General features: G+C 42.9%; 1 protein-coding gene across 1 annotated transcript in view; it reads left to right on the forward strand.

Annotated features, from left to right (window-relative positions):
• Positions 1–16,919: 16,919 nt before the first annotated feature.
• Positions 16,920–20,377, forward strand: part of LOC111859941 (myocyte-specific enhancer factor 2C-like) — a 62,778-nt gene continuing 59,320 nt past the window's right edge. Inside the window, exon 1 of the mRNA XM_072714120.1 lies at positions 16,920–17,135. The gene's annotated coding sequence lies outside the window, so the exon portion shown is untranslated. The remainder of the gene's footprint in view (positions 17,136–20,377) is intronic.

A 20,377-nucleotide genomic window follows, 5' to 3' on the forward strand; every position in this document is an offset into this window, starting at 1 on the left:
TATCAAGAACTGCCTTGTGGCAGTAAACACGGACCGTGAGATGTACTTAATCAATATGTGCGTTGACTGATTGACATTTTTCATTTCATTAAAATAGTTTTCACAAAATTCTGTGCAGTGTGGAGACCTTCAAAGAGTTTTTAAAGCTGGTATCAGGCTACAGTTTTTTAGAATGTGACCAATCAACAGGCAAATTTCAAGCCGCCATTAACTTGTGTGCCTTTATGCTCATAGATGCAGAGGTGCAGCACCTGCAGGACAGGGCTAGCTGGCCCGCGATGTTTAAGAGGTGGCTACTGTAAGTGGCATTAGTGTCACGGTATCTTCCGGAACTCCGTGTGCCGGCCAGCAGGCCTGGGCAGCTGGCCCCTGGTCTTCCTGTTCCCACGAGGCAAACATTTGTTTGTCATCTCCATTTCGTCATCTCGAGCATTTCAGATGACAGGCCTCCCAGGGCCAAACACGCTACACTGATACAGTAAAAGAAAAAAAAAAAAATATATATATATATATATAATTTTTCATACATCCGTTCGAGGCAAAAAGAGCGCTTGGGTCCTATTTCCATTGACGGGGCATGCTGTGGGTTAGAGCATACAGCACATGGGGGGCAGGGGTTGGGGGGGGGGGGCACGACACGATCCTTGAGAACATACACGGAAATAAAGCTGCGCGCTGACTTGATGGAACGAAATCCATGCAAATTTAAAAACTCGCTGATCCTCGCCATGGATTTCTAAACCCGCTCACATGTTTGGCCGCGTGTGACCTGACGGACGCGCGGAGCACGAACGCCGACTGGAAATAACAAGGCAAAGTGACGGCGGCTGGAGCCGCGCAGCCAGAGCGCCGGCGTCCCGACAGACCGCTTCGCGCAGACCACCCCGCCACGCATGTTAACAGCCCTTTCCGGAGACTTGGTTCATCTAGCAAGGAAGGTCAACGGAGACTGACGAGCATTTGTCCAAAGCTAGGCGAGACATCGCACCTTCAGGTCATTCCCACAGAGCGAGAACATGTCCTGGCCACGTGGTGCCGGGCGACCGGTGGAGCATAGACGGCTGAATCGCCATTAGCCAGAATGTGTCTGCTGCACTGAGTGGCAGGTCACTGTGACTCTGACCACCAACCAGGTACATATCTGATAAGCGGCAACAACCTTTGCTGGGAACCCAGTACAAGAAAAAGAGTTTCAGAATAATAAAAAGAATAAACCTCCTTCTACTGTGGGAAACAACAAGGAACACTGCAAAACCTTTGAAGTCCATATGTATGTGTGACTTATTCCCATAAATGCACAATGGATAGTTTACAATCATTGGTTGGCACGCAGATCAAAGTTTTAATTAAATTCCATTCTGGAACAATAAATGAAATAATTCTTATTTTGTCTATTTTAATCTGCATTTTTGGTTCATTATTTGTAATTAACAGTCGCTTGTCTTTCTGGTTAAGGTGAAATTCTGTTACAATTAATTGCTCCTTATCGAGCTGGCATTGTATTCAATTCTTATATAAATAGAAAATAAATTTACACCACATAAACTATAATATGCAAATACATTTGAGGTCCTACCAAATTACTCATCCATAAATCCTATGAATAATGCATTTAGTTTAATTGAATAGCTGAAGAAGAGTCAAAATTATGATTGGCCGCTAGTAGAATGATAATAGCATTTTCTCCACTTCTGTTCTTGGAAACATAGTTGTACTTTTAGTGTTTGACTATCACTTTCTCTTTATGTAAAGAAAACGTGCTTCATTCCATCTCCATTTAGATACAAGAGCCAACGGAAATTCAGGATGTGTTTAAAAAGAAAATGCTGGGGAAACAGGTAATAAAATGTAACTTTATCCATTTTGGATAAAAAAATATATGAAATTTATGAAAGGAAAGATCCAGATTCAGATGCGAGAATGGTAGGTCCTGGATGGTATGAGTCATCAGTTCGCTTGGAGAGCATGGAATGGAACGTAGCAGAAAACCAATGGAGAATGACTGGTAAACATGAGGAGGATGTGTAGAGCTGGGTCTCGCAGTTGGAGGTCGGCCGAGATCCACGGAGCAGCATTTGCTGAACTTTGCTTACATTCGCTAATGTAATGAGACTGGAAGCTCCAACACAGCCTGTGGAAGATGATTTTTTCTCTTAATCACGTGAATTCTCAGGTTGTTTACATGGTTGTCATGACTACATGCTGTAGCTCAATGCGACGCCTGCAGCATCCCCTGCGATTTCGATGTCACTGTAGAGTATGTGTAGCATGTTGAAAGGCCTTCACTCAGATTGTATTAGGTGTCTATTAGATGGGGGATTGCATGTCTGGAAAAACAAGGCTTGCTAGTTGGAGGAATTGATTGTCCGACAGGTGAAGGGTTCCCCGCGTTCCGTGTCGACGCCGGACAAACGAGTGTCTGGTCAGTACACTGGGAAGTTTGTCAGCCGGATTTGGGTGACGAGGTGTCGCGGGCCGTGCTCCATTACGTGTACTAACAGAATAATTACATGTCATCAGCTATGAAAAGCTGCGTAAATCACACACAATTTCCATTTTGCTGCTTTAAGAAACAGAAGCTACAGGCATGAACTCCAGCAAAAGGCAGCTCTGGAAAAAATTACGAGACCACAGCAAAATTTTAGGTTTCACTCATTTCTCAATTTATGGGCATGCGCCTGTGTAAGATATACATTGTTTTCCAGCTGCAGCCTGGCTCTTCCCTGTTTCTCATTGATAAAGGGCTTCTTTGTGCTTTATGGGTCTTCAGTCCTGCTTCTAAGAGCCTGTTATGAACTGTCCTAGCAGTGCACTTCACACCATTTAATGTTTCCTATTCCTTTTGAAGGTCACTTGAGGTCGTCCATTGATTTGGATAAGTTAACGGTCATCTCTGGCATTACAAAGTCGCTTCTGCCCTCTACCTGGCTGATTTTTGGTTGTTGCCAGTGTCTCCTGCTTCACCGTATTCTTGTCTACTGCTATCTTAGAGATTTTGAACTTGAAAGCAGCCTGCTGTGCAGTGTGGCCTTCTGCCAACAGAATTAAACCAGGATTTAAAAAGGCAGATTTTTAACAAAAAAAAATTTCCAGAGCTGTATATGTGAAAATGAACCCGGCTGTCATCATATCTAGAAACCTATCGGAACCCTTTAGCTATAAGATGAGAGCTTCGATAAAGGAGGTCTGCTTCAGGCTTTCGTCACTGAAGACTGAGCAAGTGGCTTTCCTGCTCTGCTAAGCTTCTGGACCATCGGAGATCGACCCGGACCCTCTGTCTGAAGGCCCGGGAGCCGTGGCTCGTGAATCACGGAGAGCAGCAGGTTATTTACTGTGACTCTTTCGGCAGGTGCGAGTCATCAGGGGCACCGGGAGCTGGATCACAGTGCAGGTGGCGGCAGAAGGAGCAACTCAACCTCCTCCTGATAGATGCCATCTGACGGATGTAGAAAAGGCTGTGGTTCTCCTCATCGATGGCTCAGCTGAGGGGGATGCGGAAAAAGCACGGAAACACGGCCACTCATTTATGTGCTGCCGTTGTTGTTGCCTTTTTTTCGTTGGCTCCCTTTCATTTTTTTTTCCAGAGAAGAGGAGAATATGGCTCATCTATAGGGGATTTGCAAAGCAGGTTGGGAAAAAAAAAAAAAAAAGAATCGAGTGATTCCACAGCGCTCCCCCGGGGACCGAATCCCATGGGTGAAGCTCTCAAATCGGCATTGTGCTCATTTTTCATCGTTAGCAATTCAAAGGCTCGGAGCTTCACAACGACACACATCGCCTCCGCCCCGTCTCCGCCTCCCCCCACTCAAAGAAAACACGCCCTTATTTACTGACAGCTGAGCTACCTGCCCGGCCTGGCTTCATCAAAAGCCTTTCTGGGAGTGTGACCTACCAAGGTGGGGGCGCTGGCTGGGGGCGCTGGGTCGTGTTTCAGGAGGTGAGAATGGATATATCGCCCACCCACTGGCGGACATACTCGGCCTGCGAATCACACGGCTACGGCAACGTACTCCACGCACGCGCCCTTGCCCTGAGGATATCCACTTGTTATGTAAAACAGCACCTCTGCATTCGCTCTCTCAAAAAAAGAGCAGGTTCAAACAAACAGCTTGTCAAAAAAACAAAAAAATAAAACAAAAGAACCGTCCAAAGCAGAATGCATCTGTCGGGGTCCACGCAAGGGGAGGGGCCTATGGCGTGGCGTGTGAATAAGCCACATCACACCGTTTCCAGCAGCAAGCATAGCGAGTTTCCCATTCAGTTTGCCACCATAATAACTTGTGCCTTCGAGCCATTGTTGTTAGCACTGGATTTTTTGTAATACTCCTCCCAGCACGGCGTTAAAATATCTAAACTCTCCCACTACCCAGAATGCACTGCAACCCGAATTCCAAAGACGGCCGTCGCCGCAAAAATAAAAGATGCAAATCACTTGGGGCGGAATGCTGCGTTTTTTAAAGAGGAGTGCTGCTCTTCGGAGAGGAGAATCAACAATTTGATTCTCGGTACTTCCCTAGTTCATTAAGAAAAAAATAAACGAGAGCTTAATTTGTCCTCTGTCATTGAGGAGAGCGAGACGCACGCTGCTGAAGTTCATTACGGCGTAGCATAAGAGCGCAGAGGGAAACAGCGCACGGCGGGAACCGTCCTGGTCAAGCACGTAGCCTCATAACCTGCAGGCTTCCCATTCCAGTCCCAGAAGGCTGCTGGTGTCGTCCCATTGAGCAACTAAATTACTTCAGTGAAAAATGCCCATGTATAAATAGAGTAAAATTGTAGCTTCAGTGATGAAATTAACTATGAAAACACAACATAAGAGGCCTGTTAAATTATACCTTTGAGGATGGCGAAGGAATAAAGCTTAAAAACCAGACTACCTGATATTACCCATTTTATTTTACTCCCGTCCTCAATCTAAATTACTATTTGTTACTAATCCAATACTATTTGTTACTACATGGCAATGTAAGGTTCGTTGGTGTGAATGCTCTAGCATCCACGATAATGTGTAAATGGTCCCATATGTGTCCGGATGTAAACATGCAGTCAGGTGACCTTTGCTATCTTTATGAGGCAGAACACATCCCACAGTCGTTTCCTAGACAGGACCCCGTGAAGGATGTTTCACTGCTTTGTCTGGGCTGAGCTGTCAGGAGTAGATCAGATAAACAGCCGGGAGATCATCAGAGGGGCAGAGGGGGTTACGGATCCGGCAGACAATCAGACTCCACCTCCGACATACATTGCCGGTTGCTTGAGGGGGGTGGGGTGGGGGGGGCAGATCACAACTTGTCACCATCGATACTCCAAAGCATCACCTCTGGCCAGGGAAACTAGTATTCAGTACAGAACAATATGGATATCAGTAGCTAATTGTGTATTAGCCTGTATTGGCATTATTTTTATTCACGTTATTATTTTAGCACGTAGCATTAGCTACCTCTGTTGCCCTCATATTGTAGGCTGATAGACTTTTTGACCAAAACTGAAAATGCAGACCATGTTGGCTCATGGAGCAAACTGCGGGGCCTCCACCCCGGCTGTGGCCTCGTGTTACCCAGGGAGTGTCACTGCAGCACAGTGTGATTTTCCTGACTGAAATGTCTGCTTCGCTCATTCCGCTCATCTTCTGGTTGACGCTCCCACAATGCCGTGTTTCTCTCTTCTGTTGGGTGGAGCAGAGACTCTCTTTAAACCACGGGGACAGCTAACAGGCTTTCGATTAAAACATATATATGCATTAATATATAATTCTGTTTAATCTAAAATGAGCACTTTCAAGATATTTACATATTAGTAGCTAGCAATGTTTTTAACACTGTTTGAAACAATTCAGCTTAGGGACCCATGTCTCGGTGAGGCAGACTCTCAATGAAGAAGGGCTGGTGTGGAGTGAGAGATGCCGGTAGCATTTGGGAAAACAGATTAACAAGGCTTGCTTTGGGAAGCGGTTAAGAAAGACACACACTTGTGCTCATCGAGACTTTATTTGTACACCACAAAAGAAAATATATCTACACTTTTTAAGCTGTTGCTTGGTTTACAGCAGAACTCTTCACTGTCATTTGTTATGGTGACAGGAGGGCACTAGCCGAACACCAACGCCCAGTACCGATCGTGTGCGGATTCAGCTCATCCTCCTCCTTCTTGAACGTGTCCCCTCACCCACTGACAACCCCTGGAGTACACAGCCCGCCATGGCATTTTTCAGGCACGGTCCAGTGGGCCTCGGTGACGCGTGATCATTTGGGAATACAGTCATTTCCCAACATCTATTTTTCCTGATAAGGAGCAGCGCCTTCATTGTCGACAGAAATCTCACATCAGCATTTGTTCCAGCAACTGCCCATACATTCAGAAAAAGTATCCTCCCCAATATATGTTGAAGCGCTTGTGATTTACTGAATGATACTGCTTTTAATATTTTCTTTCTGAGTGTTACTCTTTTATTCAGAAGTAGTTACATAAGTACTCTAATGTATTCTAAGCTCTGAAGGATTATGATAGCACTGAAAATGGATTTGGACCAAGTATATACTGTGTATTATAAACACTCATAAGTGGCTTTGCTGTCCTTATTGAAGCACGTGCAAAAAAAACTAACTGCACAAAAAAGCCTTGTGTGTAAATCAGGCATTTACAAACCGGGTAACAGTGGGTAGGAATAATTATACTGCTGAAAAAAACTATCATGAGACCTCAACACAAGAGCAGTGGGAAACCGACCCCATTTCCGCTGCAGTGGTACGATACTATCACTGGGCGTAGCAGGAGGCCTTTAAAAGCAGGATAATCAGTGGATGCAGTGCGAGGTGTGAGGCCACCAATCCAGCTGATTGTCAGGTCACACAAGGGCTTCGTCAGAGCCACCAGACCCTGGGAAGATTTAGCTGTCGGCTCTGCATAGACGAAGGCCAGGAGGCCGCATTTTTCACACGTGCCTTTAGTACGATACATTGGAACGCTTGAACAATTAATGAACGATTCTATTTCATTCCAGTATTGTTTTAGGAATCGCAGAGACATAATCAATTGGCGATCAGGTTTATCGGCCCACACTGTCAGAACAAAAAGGAGTGCAGTTCCGGTACGGTTTTGTACCCCAAGGTTACATTAACGTACCTCTAATAGCACAAAAATGTTCCTCATAGTCCACTTCTGTACCTTAAAAGGTACATTTGCCCGCAGCTGGGGTACAACGGGCAGACCCTTGAGGGTACAACCCCAGTGACAAGGAATTTTATCCTCAAAGGTGTAAATTGGTACTTTTTTCCTGACGGTGCAGAGAAATGGCTTTGAATGAAAAACACTATGCAGAGCACCTTCTGGGTCCTCCAAAAGTCATTGGAATAGTATGAATAGTATGGGGTAACAGCCACACCCCTGTTTAAAGTTTATATAGCTGAACCGAATCAGAGATTTATCAGTAAATGTTCCTATAGTATGTACAATAAGTAAATAACATTGCATTACTTTGTATGAGAGAAATAATAATTATTAAAAACAAAGTTTTACTTATTAAAAATGCTCAGAAGAATAATTTGGCATGAGCTCGATCCAAATTAAAAATTAATTGATGCCAAATTATATTTAGGCTAGCAGTTGCTAATACAAGAAGGTTGTCATGCTAATAAATGTGTTGATACAGTCGGGAATGTTAATTGCTTGGGAATTTTGTTAAAGGCAGTACATTAGTTTAATTTGTAAGGACTACTTCAGTCACCCCAGCACTGCAAATCCCTCTTGGAAACTGGATTAATTATTGAATCAATAGTCAAGCTTTTTATCAGCTGTACTTGCCTAAATAACACAACTGTGTCCCTACTTATCAGTCGTGGGAGAGGCTTAAGTCAGCTTAATTACAAGAGCAATTTGTTAACAGGGAAATTAAAGACAAGCCATTCTCTGCTCATGTCCCATTGTGGTTATAGTTCATCTTATTTGGAAATATCTGTGTTGTTATTTTGTAATTGATTTATGACTTTTTGTTGCCAACTTAAAGGAAAGTTTGGATGCAGACAGGGCGAGTTCGTTTTGTCGTCTCTGTAAATTGCAAGCCTCACTTCACAATTACAAGCAACCACCTTATATAGCTGGAGCATAATTGTTGAAGAGTAGGATACAAAGGACCGTGCATTTACCAAAATAACTCCCATTGCTCGGTTCCCTAGTGAAAGTGCCGGTTGGACATTGTCGTTTGCAGTTTTGGCTCCTCTGTGGTGTAAACGCAGTTAGACATGCCGATGAAGGGTTGTTGACTTGTTGGGTTCTGAGTTGCCTCAAATCCCTCATTGTTTTCCATTGATCTGTCTATCCATCCATCCATCCATCTATGTATGCATCCATCGGTAGAGGGTCATACATACGCATTTTTCATCTTTTCTCCATCCAGATCAGGCACTGAACAGCCCACACAGTGGTAAACGTCTGCTAAGTTAAAATATATACATTTAATACATTCAGCGATGCTGATACAAACAAATGCAAACAGAAATACGGAACATTTCCCAAAGTTAATATGAAGATCAGAAGGTGGTTGCATTTTTTTTCTTCCTAATATTCTTTCAAATGGACCTATATTAAAGACGTAAATGTATTGACAAGTTCATTGTTAATCTATTTGTTTTTTACAAAAAATTATTTCCTGTTAGGCTATTATCTAAAAATATATGCTGCAGTTTGTGTTTCACCAATAATGAAACACAAATATTCTGTGTCTAGCATCTAAAACTGGTCCACATCTCTTAAACAGGGTAAATATTTTTTCCCCATCGAAGTAAATGCATAGCAGCCATATCATGGAACTTCAGTAAGTCGATCATTCTGTGAATTATTATGTCACGTCACTGTGATGATCTAAATATTACACGATTAATGGGAAAATTCTGTGTTTGGAATATCACACAAGATGGTCTGATTATGGGTCATTTTATATACAATAATTCATTGAAATTCCTTGATCTTTCTTCACATAACATTCTTTCACTTAAGACGGTTACAAACTGAAGTCTGAAGTGAAAGTGAAAATGAGACATTTTATCTTAAGGGTACTTCTCAGTTAATACATGAATCTGTGTACATAGGCAAAAATGATTTTACGGCTCTCTTGTTTTTGGGTGAAAAGATTCTTCCTTTATTTTTGTCCTGTGGTGGTGCTTTTCATGTTTTGCATTCACTCTGTGTATACGGCACACGGCAGCAAGCAGGGCTTCGGGTCGCCCCTTAACGAAGTCGGGCTTCGGGTCGCCCCTTAACGAAGTCGGGCTTCGGGTCACCCCTTTAACGAAGTCGGGCTATGGGTTGCCACCTTAACAAAGTCGGACTTCGGGTCGCCCCTTTAACGAAGTCGGGCTTCGGGTCGCCCCTTAATGAAGTCGGGCTTTGGGTTGCCACCTTAACAAAGTCGGACTTCGGGTCGCCCCTTTAACGAAGTTGGGCTTCGGGTCGCCCCTTAACGAAGTCGGACTTTGGATCGCCCCCTTAATGAAGTCAGGCTTCGGGTCACCCCCTTAACGAAGCATGCTTCCCCGCTCAGTGGCTGCCAAAGGGGGGAGGCCTGTCGAGGAGAGAAGGACAAAACTAGGCAGGTAAGGACTTTTTGTACAACAAAGAAAGCCAATTTCCTCAAATTAACCCTTTGTTGATGATTTAAATCTAGAAACCACAGATATTTTTTTTCTGAATACTGCAGAGACAATAAAGAGAATGTTTCTTATACACAGACAAACATTCTCTTTAGTTAGGGCGTCAAGTTGAGGAGGGTGTGAGCCCCAGAGAGATTTTAAGATTACACAAAACGGCACACTGAGTATTATAATTACAAGGCATAATTGAAGATGGTCAAAGAATGAAACTGAGCCATTTGAAATTACACCTCTGTGTTCTGGACCATTACATACGTAACGAGCGTGGTTCACATCCAGGAAGCCTTTTAAACAGTTACAGTGTGTGACAGAGTTCCAGCAAAAGGCCATTCTGGGCACAGCAAGTGCTGCAAGCTGACAAATAAGTAGGATTTAATTGAGCAGATTCTGACAGGGACACAGGAACACCTGGCCAGAATACAGGGCACCTCGTAATGAAGACACTAGTTACAGGAAGGTGACACAGTACTCTGCCACTCAGAGCTCACCTTCAGTCCTCGGGCTGTACAATCTGCATCCAGCTGTCATTCTTCATATGTTTTAGTCAAAGGTGCTCTTTTCTTAGATTTCCTCCACCTTGAAATATATTTGAATACTTAATAATAAATGTATTATTTACCAAAACAAAAAATGAATGAGTCTCACTTAGGGTCTTTCTGGTAAGAATGCATGTTAGGTTTTTCAGAATATCTCAAACTGAATGAAAGTTTTCATTATAAAAGTTATTCTGCCAGGAAGTTGACAATTGCATTTGTGTTAAAATTGCTGCTGAGATCAGAAGGAAGTGTTGACGGGTTGCTTGAGATGAGACAAATTGTTAAAAAAAAAACAGCTAATAAGACTTCTGTAACATAAAATGCAGGCAGCTCACGTTCTGACACGAGCCCCTCACAGTAATACCTGCTGGAAGCAATAGTTAGATCAGTGTAAGCAAACTGTTACTTGGCAACCACATGCACAGTCAACCGTAGGATGTATGTAAATTCACAGGCTTTAATGTGAGAGCATTTATCTTTGTGAGATTTCAAAAAGTCAGAAAATCAACATACTGTACCAGCAACCTGTTTGATTATTTGGTATGTAATTAGCTTCTGATTATTTAAAACAAAGCAGAAATAAATTAATGTGTACCTTAGTGATAGGTGTAAAGGGAGATTTATTGTTTTGCTTTGCCTAAAAAGCTTCTATCGCTAATCATTTTTATCATAAGAATTCCTTGACATATATACATTTTTGAGTTTATACAGCAGTGTTCCACAGAGAAGTCACCTAGAGGAGGAGTTGATTGTGAGATTACATGGTTTCCATCTGCATAACAGACCCTGTATCTTCTGTGTCTTCTGTTGCAGCAGCTTAACCCCCACAGAAAAAAACCATGATCGTTGCAGGTTTTTATATATTTCTCAGATTCTGACACTCAGGCTAAACTAAACATGCTGTCTAGACGCATGCTTGCTCTTATTTATTTCTTCAGAATACAACTATAGACAAAGGCATCAAGTCTGCTACAGATTCTTTTAAAAATAATTTTAATTCAAAATTCTTTAATATATCCAAACAAAGGAAAGTTTTGGATTGTAATTGTCTGGGTAACTTTCCATTTATTGTTGAAGACTGGTTTGTGAAGATGCTTCACGAACACGGGGCATTTTCTGGGAAAGGCCTGACTTTTGCAATGCATTTGATCGCCACTCCAAGCTGACAAGAAGCAATCGATGTTCTGACAAGAAAAGCAAGAAAGACAAGCTACGCTAAACTTAAGAAAGTGATTTTCCAAAGTGCAAATGTATACCAGACAACAACCCCATGTAAATCGGATACTGGACTGGTATGGGTACCAGACAAAAGCAGCAAAGGTTCATGTTTTGTGTCAAAACAAATGAGTGATACCTTAACTCTGAAATCCTATTGGCTGGTATTCATTCCCAGGATTCCTCCTATAACCAGGGGAATATTTGACAAAGTGTTAAAAAAGGGATTAATCTTAAGGAACAATCCCGACAGCATGTTTACGCGAGCGTGCAGGCTAACTGGGAAATCCTGCTTGGTGAAATCCTTCCCAATGGGCCTGAACTTAACACACTCCGTGGGCTGTTTTTGTTGTATGTCCTTCTACACCCATATCTGTGGCAGGATATACAGCAAGTTCCCATCTCTTCTCTTCCGGTTATCACTGAATTCCACGTCCCCCTGCTTCTCATTCCTTTCAGAAGCTTCGTCATTCAGGATAAAATGTTAATAATCGGATAATTACCATCTTGTCTATTTCAAGTACGTAGTGCATCCTTTAGACAGTTCCAGTAAATACAATATAAAAGAACGGCAATGAATAATGACAAACAAGCTCAAGCCCTTAAAATATACGCAAACAAAAGCCACAAAGGTAGAAAGGCTGAAGTCGTTTTCTAATTCATGTCAATGATTTAGCTGCCTCATGTGCAATTAATATGAAATGTTGTATATTTTCACTGCAGTCTACAGTCTGTCATGTTAGCATTGTATAAGATTTGGGAGTGCAGCAATCTGTAGCACAGGGAGTCTGAACGAACATCAAACACCTTGTTCAAAGTTGAATCCAGAGTCATTGTCAACATGCGCTGGTTTTACATCAGTATTAAAATGAGCATATCTGCACAATTCATCATTCGCCCGCGATGGCGAGGGCCCCTGTCTCTGAGATTTTTGGGATCATTAGTAATAAATTCCGAGCCGTGGAGTTTGGGCATCGTGAATTTTAATGGAGCCCTTGTTGGCTAGGAAAATGAGAAGTGTGCCATGATCACTTAGTCATGGGCGGATACTCTCAAGGAGTAAAAGCAGAGAAGAAAAGCTCTCCATTTTTAACTTAATACCGTGGCTTTATAAAATAGCAATAATTAAAACTTTTCTAAAATATTAATCGACTTGGTTTTAATCTTATGCTTTTGTATCAATTTTCTTTCAGGAAAACCACATAAAATTAATTTCATAAAACAGCTATCCAATTTTTCCCCGAGGTTTATTCAGAATATTTCCATCAAGTTCCCTAACTCAGAGATGTTTCACCCCAATTGGCCGGGCAATCACTTTAAAGATTATGCCTGGGGATAATTCTTCATGTACTCGTAGCCAGAATGGGGCTGCTTCACGAAGAGTAAATTTGTGTTTTACCCTTGTAATGGGAAGCGAGGAATGAAGAGTGACCAAGTTTGTCTTATAAAGTACATACAGTATCTACTTTTTATATAAATACCCACAAACACAGGACACCAAATGCATCCATGAAGTACTTCTTTGTTTCCATTCCACCAAAAATTACTTAAATAAGATAACAGCAGCAATTTATTAAAAGGTCACTTTTTGGCAAATTGGAGTTGTGGGTGGCACTTGAAGTTGTCATGGTGATCTTGTAAAAAAAAAAAACAACATACATTTTTAGTGTTTGTTTCGGTGCAAGCATATAATGCAAAGGCTGTTGCTATAGATGCAATTATGGATGTCAATATATAGAAGGACGGTCGAGGTTGCCGAAGGGCCAGATGTGTATCACCTAAAATATGAACTCTACTTCAGGGTGTGAGGCTTAGCTGAACTTTGGTGAATGAAACTGCATACCATCCAGGTAATTATTTTGTCAAATGTTTTCAGCTGGATTCTATCATTAAGAAAACATATTTGCTAATAATGCAGAACGCTATTTGGGGAGAAACAGGAAAAGGTTGAAAATAGGAAAAAGGTAGCAGTTTAATCCTTAAATCAAATCAGAGAATGCATATAAAAGATGTAAAAGCCAAATTAATTAGTGTGGTGTACAAAAAGTAGTATTTAGTCTTTTGATTTATAAATAATAGACTGTGGAGTAGTGGTCTCGCATCTGGTGGAGAAAAAATGAGGCATTTTGATGTCTTAGTGCCTGCCGTAAGTAAGCTTCGCATAAGTAGCTAGCAAATTAGCATCTTCATGCCAGCCATGGCTGAAAGAGCACGGCTGGTGTGTTGACTGTCTGAGAGAGAACAGAGTGACATGGCTAATAATCTGTCCTTCAAACGAAGCAAGTGTAAGCATAAACATTTCAGTAAAAAAACATTATTTCTAGAATTAGAAATGGTAATATGGCCCTTGCACCCACTCTAAGCATAAACTGGCACACACACACACACACACACACAGAGGATTGTAATTATATCTCTGTGAGGACTCTCCATTCATTTCTATGGGGAAGACTCTAATCACAAGATGATGAACTTTACCACTACCCAGCCGTAACCTTAACCATAAGTAACCAACTAAAATATATATAAAAAAAAAAAAAATTATTTTTTTGATTGCATTCTCAGATCTTTGTGGGGACCTGGAAAATGCTCCCCACAATGTCAGAATAACAGGTTTTTATTACATTGTGGGGGTACATGTAATATAATGTAATATAAACACAACGCACACCCTCCCCCCTCACACTCAGAACTGAGTGTGTCTTTCGTTTTATCTGATTGCCAGACTGTGCTGCATAATAAACAGCACCTTTCACCTGTACTGATCCAAAGCAGCAAATTATGTCCTTAGCGGTTATCGTTAGCCGAGCTCGTGTACAGGGGAAAGCTGCGGACTGGTGGCCCGAGGCAGACAATATCGTGGAGAGGAACCACATTCTGCTCCTGTGCACAAAGGTGTGTCTATGACGTCTGGCGGGATCGGACGAGATGCCAGACCTGAAGACGTCGCTGGAGAAGCTCGATAAAGAGGAGCCCACGAGAGGAGTCCGCTGGAGGAGCCTGCTGGCGAAGTCCGCTGGAGGAGCTCACTGGAGAAGCCCACTGCAGGAGTTCACTGGAGGAGCTCATTGGAGAAGCCCACTGCAGGATCTCGCTAGAGCAGCCGGTTGGAGAAGCCCATTGGAGGACCTCGTTGGAGAAGCCTGCTGGAGGAGTTCGATGGAGAAGCCCACTGGAGGAGTTTGCTGGAGGAGCTGGTTGGACCAACTCACTGGAGGAGCTTTTTGTAGCAACTCGCTTGAAGAGCTCGCTGGAGGAGCTGGTTGGACCAACTCACTGGAGGAGCTTTTTGTAGCAACTCGCTTGAGGAGCTCGCTAGAGGAGCTCGCTGGAGGAGCTCACTGGAGGAGCTCGCTAGAGGAGCTCACTGGAGGAGCTCACTGGAGGAGCTTGCATGGCATCATTAGCTTAAAACCCTTCTATATTTATGTGTCTCTCCAGACTGGATTTGGGTAAATAAAGGCACAAATCTCACAACACATTCATTATAACAATGACTTTAGCGTGTTGCCTGACATTAACACAGCATAAAAAAGCACATTTGAAGGGTCTTATTAATCCTCCTCAGCTGCGTGCAGCACCTCGCTTTGACTGGAAGCCGCTTAACACCCCAGCTGTAAACAAGACTCCTTTTTTGACACTTTTTGCACATCTAGGAGGGAGAAAGTTTTCTCTGCGGTGACGCCGGGGGTGTGGCAGACAGGCCTAAAAGCCCTCACACTCTCCTTGTGCTTTGTTACTGGGTCACTGTCCTATTCGTGCTGCGCGTGACCTCTCCCAGAGGCCAGTGGGCAGCACATCTGCAGGTGTGGCCTGCCCGCGACGGCCAGGCACCAGAGCCCCAGCCGACCTCCAGGCGTCGGGGAATGGGAGGGCATGGCCTACCCTCCGCCCACCGGTGTCCCGTGCCCAGGAGAGAGGCGCCCATCCGGCTGCTGGCTCACCGCGGCGAGCCTGGCGGCTGGTCACGTTCCCCCTGTGTTTTGGTTCCGACACAGTTTGTGGTTTACCTTCCTGTGCTTCTTGCAGGAACCGTCCTGTGGGACTGCTGGTCAGTAATACCCATAATGCTCGGCCTCTGAAAACCATTTCCTACTGAAAAATAAACAGGGATGAAGAAGTCTTTCAGAATATCGTGAAGAACGCCAAATGCTCATAAATAAACATATTTATGCAGACAGAACAGTTTCATTTTCTTGGGGCCGGACACCAATTGTGTATATGCCTCCCTCCATGACAGAATGTGTACCCCTTGCTAATGTTGCTGCAGTTACGATTTTGGGGTCGAGAAAGTCTCGTGGACTGACATTCTAAGTATATCCTAATATGGTACAATAAGTCTTTTGAGTGACACTGTGCAGTAGCTCCTATATAGATCACATGACTGGATTCCTAGTGTCCTGCAATGAAGGTTACGTGTGCAAACCACAAGCTTCCAAACCCCAAATCCTCAGTAGAAGTTGGGTTTATTTAATGGAGCAAGTTCCCTTGTACTTTATGAAGATTATAGCAATTTACAAAGTTGTTTCATGTTAATTAAAACTCCACAACCATTTTAACCTGCTGCAAATGCACCATACAGAACAAAGTTCAAATTGTTTCAGTGGCTTGTAGCATTTTCCTTAGATTTAATCAGCTGCAAAATGCTCCTTGTGATTCTACAATTTGAAGGAATTTTGCCTGCCTTAAAATAATACTCGCTAATAGTGGCAAAGTAAAAAGGCTACTGCAGTAATTAAGGGAGATACTTTTCCAAACTGGAAGCAGGATAGAGAACTGTGCGATTAACCTTAAAGCAGTTCAGAACTGTGAGGAAATGGTAAGACTTTGCCCTTTTGTTTAATTCAGCATTTTTAAAATTGTTTCAGTGCTTACAAGGGTCCTTTTTGCGCAACTATTCCTCCCATTTAAAACGACTTAATTGACATATTTTGCTGTTCTATGTAATTGTCGGAGTGTGTCTTGAAAACAAAGTATCTGCATAACAGTACGTACAATCTGACGGAAGTCACCCCTGCAAGAAATAAATGCAATGTAGGTAAAAACCACTACAGTGTACTGAATTTCCGATCAAGATAGCACAGTCCATTTTTTGGAGGGGGGGGGGGGGGTGCGGGAAAAGTCTCCTTTCCCCAGATTAATGAAAAATTCCAGTTCAGAAGGACTTGTAAAGGTTTGTTCTCAAATGGAGATATCTTCCATTACGGAAACATAACATTTTCCAGGGTGATTTAATAGGGGGCGCGGGGTTTGAGTGAGGTTTCTGCCCCCCTCCACCCCCTCTTGTCCTACCCCATTTTGGACATCCACATGCTTTTAGAGGCACTTGTGAAAGCTCTGGGCGGTAGCCATAGCACTCAATGCTAAATATATACAGGAGTGACAGGACAGGTGGACAGGGTCCTGCTAGATACTCAATTGATGAATCCCGGGGGTCAAAATAAATTTGGGGTGGTGGGAGGGGGGCGGGGGGGCATTTGGGTTGTGTGGGTGGGTGGGTGGGGTGGCGGGGTATGCATCTGCGTTTGGTAAGGAGTGAGACAGGAGACACACGCAATCTAAAGTGGGGGCTGGTGCCTTAAAGCCAGCTGGTCTGGCTTGATTTCTTTATTTCCTTTTTTCTGTCTTTCTTCTTTCATTTCTTTTAATTTTTTTGTTTACGCTGTAGATTTTGTGACTGACGTGGCCCACAGCAGGTGCTGAAGGGCTTAGCTTCCTGGAGAAGCAAGACAAGGCACTGGTAAGTCCTGCGGAGGACACACGCGCTGCCGACCGGAGCGCACGGCCTCAACACGCACACTCAGGATCAAGGGCTTTTCAGGAACGGACGGGCACGTGAAGGGCAAACCGCGGGGCCAAAAGGAAAAATGCAGTGACATTTTCTGGGACACTGGGATGAACGACAGAGCAAAATTACTCCCAGCTTGAGAATTATTAGAAGTTTAGTAAAGAGAGTCAATCAGTGGACACTTCCTCAAATATATCTATGTTATTTAATTGATCTTTTATGCGATATTCTTGGCTGATTTCAGAACATATACCTTCAGTATGTTGACTTTTAGATTCCATTGCGTACCCTTGTTTTCCTGAAAACCTTAATCATGTATCTATAGTGTGAAAAATGATAAAAAGATAAATGTCTACTTACTGAGGAGCTAGATTTTGACTAAATCAATTCATTTTGACTAAATTAACTTATTATTAATGTTATGCAACATTACCGCTTGTAGTGAAAAAGACCATCCGTCCATCCATCCATCCAGTATCCATATTCTGTAATTACTTTGCTACATAATAAAGAGTTGAATAGTTAAATAATTAAATATAATTTTTTTAATTTAAAATTGTGAACACTTTGCTTATAAAGAGTATTGATGTCTAAATATGGGCATTTTGGGGTCTCCTTGTGAAGCTGCCAGGGGCTTTGCTGGCATCTTGTGGCTCAGTTATTGTGGCGTTTGAAGGGCCCGGCCTCCTGTTTGATTTCTGCAGATCAGAAGGTGTGTCGTCAGAGCCAAACAGCCTTGAAAGAAAGGTCAGGCTCCAGCCTGTCGGGGAAAAAGGGGATGGAAGGGCAGACATGTCCCGATTCACAATGCCGCCGTACACGTGCGAGAGACACTCCTGCTTCCTGTCATGGATGTACAGCACATGCACCTAACTTCCTGTCACCTGAAGCAACCCTTTTCTTTTTTCAACTTCCCTTCTACACTTGAATGGTTTTCTGAAACGTTTATAAAGAATAACCTGTGTGGATTTCTTTCTCTTTTTTTTTTTTTGTGATCCCGGCCAAACTCAGCCTGTATCATTTAGATTTAAATGTAGGTAAACTCTCGTTTATTTGTTCAACGGGAAAGAGGCAGATTGGTCAGCATCAGAGTGGTCGAGTCTCCGTGGCCTGTGGCATCGGGGTAAAATGCAAGCCGTTGCTGAACTGCAGAGTGTGTTAAACAAACTCAGAGACCCAGATCTAGAAGGGATGTTTTTCCATTACAGTGTCCTGATGAAAAACATTTAATCTCATTTTATTATTATGCCTGACAGCCTTCCTCAGCAACACATGGACACACAAAGATCACTTTGTTCTGAATTTGAGAATAATATTTGAGAATAATATTGGTTGTCTCAAATACGTTTCATTTAGGTACAGGTTTTACCACAGACATGTAAGATTGCATTTACTGAAATGGATACCAAAGAATCACATATGAACGTATAAAAATGTTGCTTATATTTGGGCTAGCATCAAATAAGCATCACAGAAGCATTGAATCTCTTTTTTAGGCTTAATTTCACATTGGTTATGTAAATGGTGTTTTGGCTGCACAAAGGAAAGGCGTTTGCCCGTCACCAGTTGTGCAATGGGACTAAATGTGTGGTACTGACAACCTGTAGCAGAACAGAGTGGGACAGTCGCCACAGGACCTAGGAGTCATGCTAAAGTTTATGCTACGCTATCGCTAACCTGACTGGGAGTCAATGCTCACCCTTGTGCCGGTAAGGCCCCCGGGGTCCCAAGGTTGGATTTAGGCGTCCTCTTCGAGGCCTGTGAGGGAGGGGGGTGCTTGGGGGTGGGGTTACATGCAAGCGGCTGCACAGTATGATCTCAGTACACCGCCCACCCCGTCACGGCCCCCACCTTGCCTCTTCCTTTAATTTTGCATGAGGGACAATTTGTTTCCCTAACCCTCCCTGACCCAGGTGCTGGGGGCCGGCCGACCTGGAACGCCACTGTGCAGAACGTCCCTCCCCCGATAGAATCTCTGAACGACCTCCATCAAATGAAGCGCGGCCCGGTTTGCGTGCGTGCGTGTGAACCGTACAGAACGCTGCCGGGAGATAAGCCGTCTAACGATGTCACAGTTACGCTTGTAAGGAACGCTTTACATTTTTCTGCGCTGAACACTTTGACTAATATAGAGAAGACCAAATACAGAACTTTAAGTTTTGGGGAAGTACGTTTTTTTAATGCTATGTCCATACTGAGCCTAAAAGGGGCTATCAACAATTTTATAAGCCGGCACAATGCCATTTCATTCTATGATTCACTTCTGAATCATGAATGATCCTTATTTATTTGAAGTTTTTTTCTCAAAAGAAAAAAAAAAGTTGTATCCAGTTATATAATGCTTGCTCTGGAACTCCATGTCCTAATCTAAAGTTAATATAACGATGGTATTCACCGCAGAAAATCATCCTCTTCATTTTAACACCTGTATTAGCACACAGCTAAATCAACAAATTCGTTATATGTAATTCACCAAATTACTTTTCTTTTTCTTTTTTTTTTTTTGATCTTTGAGTGGACCGATTATTAACAAATAGCTTTGGACTGCAGAGTACCTTCCGGAAGGCTGTAAAATGGAAGCTATGCAAGGCACTTTAAAAGGGTGCAAAATGTACTGAAAATATAACATGGTGGTGAACACTGGCAATAAAAATGGAAGCATTGAAGAAGACTCACTGTAGCTGTCTTGTACAGTGCTTGTCTGTAACAGAGGGTAACATTTAAGAACAACACCAGAAAGAGTTCTTTATAAAAGCATAACATAATAATAGTTTTACATATAAAGCAGACTGAGATTTTGGTTAATTAGGTAGTATTCAGCTCAGGGTTGAGATTTGATCATGTGAATGAAAATGAACTTAAATGCCTTTTTATTCCTCTTGAGAAGGGAATTCACTGCTGGAGCAGAGGATTTAGAGCACCCCATCTGGACACACTCGGTATTACACCACACCTATTGTCTGCCAGTCAGGGAAAAAAATGTTTTCACAGAAAACAGCAGTGCAAAATAAGTATGCTTTTATATGCAAATAGCGTAAATTTGTGCCGTTTTAAGTTCTGTTCCATATGAATTAGCTGGGCGTGGGGCGTCTTGAGCGAGCGGGATGTAAGGAGTGACACCGGAGATGACATCGGCCCTGTCAGCTCAAACGGAAAGGGACTTTTGCATGGCACCGCTTCGGCGCTGAAACCGG

The sequence above is a fragment of the Paramormyrops kingsleyae genome, chromosome 7 (genome assembly GCF_048594095.1).
Source record: "Paramormyrops kingsleyae isolate MSU_618 chromosome 7, PKINGS_0.4, whole genome shotgun sequence".
Lineage (NCBI taxonomy): Eukaryota > Metazoa > Chordata > Actinopteri > Osteoglossiformes > Mormyridae > Paramormyrops > Paramormyrops kingsleyae.